At 29.2% G+C, this 4659-nt stretch overlaps 1 long non-coding RNA gene across 1 annotated transcript; it reads left to right on the forward strand.

The window, feature by feature from the left end:
* Positions 1 to 346: 346 nt before the first annotated feature.
* Positions 347 to 877, forward strand: LOC107952636 (uncharacterized). Its single transcript, XR_005917563.1, has 3 exons — positions 347 to 398; positions 491 to 559; positions 750 to 877. It is a non-coding gene; the product is annotated as an uncharacterized lncRNA (long non-coding RNA).
* The last annotated feature ends 3782 nt before the right edge of the window (positions 878 to 4659 follow it).

The following is a 4659-nucleotide window of genomic DNA, read 5'->3' on the forward strand; positions in this document are numbered from 1 at the left end:
CTGTTTAAGTAAGGAATTAAGTCCGTTAACACCTCGTGTTAGACTCCGGCAACGGTCTTGGGTACGGGGTGTTACAGTAAGAGGGTTCTTAGAGGGGGAATTGAAATCTAAATCGAAAACCGAAAATGTTGAGGGTAAACCGAGTGATAAATCGGGCACGAGCTTCGATTTAAATTGTCAATACCTCCTAAGACATGACCCAAAGATTTCCCCTTCACCTCCTCAACATTTCGCTTCAAAATCATCCATTCGCTTCTTCGATATTACACAGTAATTCCTCCATCTCCCCCTTTTTAACTCTAAAATATTTGATTTTTTAAGTTATAGTTCTTTTTAACTTTTTGTCTGTGTGTGCAGCTTGCAAGCAAGGAAAAAATCGAGAAAGAACGAGCAAGACTGTAAGTTTAAGCTTTGTTTGTTTATTGAAATTTTGTTACGTGCTCTTTTTTCCATGAAATTTAATATAAATAATTGTTTTAATTTGATTTAGGGCAGTGCTGATGAATTGAATAGAGGATATTTTGATGATATGTCTGAGCTAAAACAACATGGTGGTAAGGTATTAACTGATTTGTTCTTTTTATATACATATAAGCTATATCATTTGCAAATCTGTTCAAATTAGTTGAATTGCAACTGATTTCTGAGTAAAATTAATGTTACTTTCTGTAAACATTTTAATTGTTAGTTTTTTTTTCCTGGCAAATTGCACTGGTAAATAAGATTCTAATTTCCGGAATTGCAGCTAGGAAGTTTCATGCCGTGGATGTTATATATTCTGATGGTAGAAAATCAAAGCTGCTGATTGTTTTTAATGCTAGCAAGTTGGCTGTCCCTGAAGCATCTTTAGTCTGGCTATCATTTAGAGCAAACTCTCAGGTATAGTTTCCTTTTTCTATGTTTGTTTTGGATTAAATTTATGTATTTCTTAATGATGTTATAAATCTTCCATTTTTATCATGATAAGAGAATGTTGAATAGATAGTGCATTGCTTTAAAATTGTGATAAGAGGCATATCAGCGACACCATGGCAATGGAGAGGTTAGCACTAAATTGCAATCATGAAAACAGCAAAAACATGAGAAACAAAATATATTGTTGGTTGCTAACTTTCCTTTTCTCTTATTTTTGGTTATTGTTGTTGATGATGCATTTTAACTCCTTTTCCTGACTTGTCAGGCTATGGTCGATTCTTAGGGCAAGCCTTTTTATGACGCCTTTAGTGAGTCCAAGAGCGTGTAGCTATATGAGGTTCTATATTTTTGCTATTTAACTTTTCATTCCTTTTTGGCATGTGTGGTGAATCAACTATTCTCAATTTTCTGTTGCTAGAAAGAACTTATAGTTACATGCATCTCTAGTCAATAATAATAACAAACAAATAAAACAGCGAACAAGAATAGAAGATAACCATGCTACTATGATAAATCATATTACTTGGGACACAAATATGTCTGAACCATTTTTAGAGGTTGATGTGAAGTTGAATCTATGTCTTGAGGTTGTTATCTTATTGGCTTCAAAGATCATGATAGTTACTTGAACATTTAACTTCAATTTTGCCCCGTGACAAAACATTGTTCTTTTGGGTTGTCCAAAATATCCATCTGTATATGTTTTTGCCTTCCAAAATAATATGAATTTGTTAAGTTTTGCAATTCCTTTTAGGTTTATTGAATTTCAAATTTTTCAGGCTCCTGGTGCGTTACCTAAATTTGAGAGCCCCTTTGACTAGACAGTTCTGGCTCATATGGTTCGATTTATATTTTACTTCTGTAGAATCTTAATTCTAGTCATATTTTTTAAAATGTCAGCATGATAATGTGATAGTATTTTTGTTCTAGTATGTTAACGTGTTTAATTATCTCATCTTTCTAGCTGTTTAAGAAATGGTTTTTTTATTTTACTTTGATAACATTATGGATGAGGTTGATTTTTGTAAACAGATTTACACGCGACCTTTTATTTTACTGCCAACTTTAGCCGTTGAGGGTTCGTGAAATATGTAAGTATATCTTGTTTAATTGCAGCATGCAAATGCTAGGGTTATGTTTATGTATCCTATCTTATCCATTTGCACATTTATCTTTTGGGGCTTGCAAGATTTAAGGAGCCTCTCTAACTATACTATTATTTCATTACTTTAGTATATTCATTTAATATATATTGAAGGATAATTAGTATGGTTGATTAAATCGCATTACATAGTGTCTGACACAAACTTAATCCTCTACCTCAAATACTGTTATTAGTACGGGAGGGGGGATTTTCATTTTCACTCTCTAATTTTTCCATGCATATATTATAAAATAGATTTGTTATTAATACAGAATGATATAATCTCTACTGGATAGACTTGTTCCTTTGCTTTTTCAGTAACTAGTGCAAGATTACAGCAACTGGGTTCAACTCCAAAAGCAGTTGATAAATTAGCTTCTTTGTTCATATCAGCTAGTAAGCCTTTCACCCATTAATTGTTTTATTTTCCCTAATTTGTGTTTCTTTGTCTCAGTTAAGTCCATGATGATAAACCATATTCTTTTTAATCTAAATCAATGGCAACCAGTTTTAATCTGAGAAAAAAGTAGGGAGGGGAGGGGGGAATAGCATATTCAGACATATTGGCTGGGGCTGGCTATTTAACAAATTAACGATCATATTCCCCAAATGTAGCTGTATTTTGTTCTGTCAGATTAAAGTGATGTAATGAAGGATGTTAACCTGCCGCTGCTAGCAATAGTATTCGTTTTAATTACCTTAAATAATATTTTCTTTTCTTGGATGTTCTAACCTTGCCTTTGTGTTAAGTTACTAATAACAGGTAAACTAGCAAAGGCAAGGTCGAGTAACTCAATAAATTTGATATTTCAGCAGAGAATGCATTGTTGAGATTCAGCAGAGAAGGCATTGTTGAGATTCGCAATAAATTTTGACATCTTTGGTTAGAATGAGTTGGAATCTTTATCGCAATATGGGTTAAGTTTTGACATTATTTTATTATGATTTTGGATTGTCCCCAATTGGTCTCTTTGGAAATAGAGGAGATATTGCAACTTGACAAGATTCCGAGTGTTGAATATATAGAAATCAAATGTTTGTGCCTTTTCTTTTCGATGCTTCAGTGATCCTAATACCAATGGATAAGTAGAAAAATAAAAATTTCAAGACTATTTATATAATTTTGTTATGTTGGTACCAAATTTCAGACTATTTATACAAATGTTTCAGCAATACTAATACCAATGGTGGACAAGTAGAAAAGTAAAAAGATAACACTTTTTCTTTTCAGTGCTTTGTGCTTCTTTTTAATAAAAATTTCATGTTTAATACAATTTATCAATTTTAGATAATAACACAGATAAAAAAATTATATAAAAAGTTATGTAAATAACAAATGAAACTTTAGTTGAAACCATAAATTTGGGATTAATTTATAGGAAAATAATGACACCAGTTATTATAGTCCAAATGAAACTTTAGATGATACAATAAAATTGAGATTAATTTATAGGAAGATTAATTTATAGAACATAATTAAATTATTTGTTTCGCTAATGATATTCTAACACATTAAATATGCATTGTAATTTAAAAATAATAAAATAGTTATATATTATTTTTTAATATTATATATTATGATTTTTATTCATTCATATTTTAATAATAATTATATTAAGAATGTTATTAAATTTATATTATTATCTTTATTAAATTATATTTAATAATAATTATATTAAAATATGATTAAATTATTTATTATTTATTATTAAATTATATTTAATAATAATTCTATTATAAATTAATAACAATAATCATTTACTTAAAAAAATTCTGCTAAGGTTATTCTAGTCATTTTAGTTTTTTTCCTTATACTATTACAATATCATTCCATTCAACCAAACACAAGAATACTATTACAGTTCTATTCCATTCCATTCAATCAAATAGTTGAATTACTGATTACAACTCTATTCAATTACAGCTCTATTCAATTACAACCCTATTTCATTACAGTGAACCAAACTTACCCTTAAAAATAAAAGATAAATAGTCTAAGCAAAGACGGATCTCTAGGGGCTTTGGCATTCCCAAAATTTTGAAAAAGGTTTAATTTCTTTTTTGACTTTTTTTTTTAAAAATTAATTAGATGTCTCCAAAATTTTAGAAATTTTCTTTTCTCTTGCAACTAAAAAAAATTAATTAAACTCCTCAAATTTTTAAAAATTCTAGTTACATTTTTTAATTTTATTTTGAGTTTTTTAATAAATTTTATTAAAAAATTTAAAAATTTTCATTATTCTCATAAAATTTGATTTAAACTCTAATTTTTTTAAAAAATCTTCATTAAAATTTTAAAATTTTAAAATATTTTACTAAGCTCCCAAAATTTAATCCCAAATCCATCATTTGCATCTAAATTCTAAGTTACAAATACACTTAAAACATATTTTCTCCATGTACGGAATGGATAATTAGGATAAAATGTTGATGGACAAGTACAGAATATGAATACGATAAAAGCAGTGAATTTTACTACATCAATTTAGTTTAGTACTGAAGATGTGTATCCGGGCAAGGGCAAACAGAAGACCGCCACGTCACCAGTAACCGAAAATTTCGTCCTTCAACTATTCCCATGTACGCGCTATTATCACATT

The sequence above is a fragment of the Gossypium hirsutum genome, chromosome A01, assembly GCF_007990345.1.
Source record: "Gossypium hirsutum isolate 1008001.06 chromosome A01, Gossypium_hirsutum_v2.1, whole genome shotgun sequence".
Taxonomy (NCBI): domain Eukaryota; kingdom Viridiplantae; phylum Streptophyta; class Magnoliopsida; order Malvales; family Malvaceae; genus Gossypium; species Gossypium hirsutum.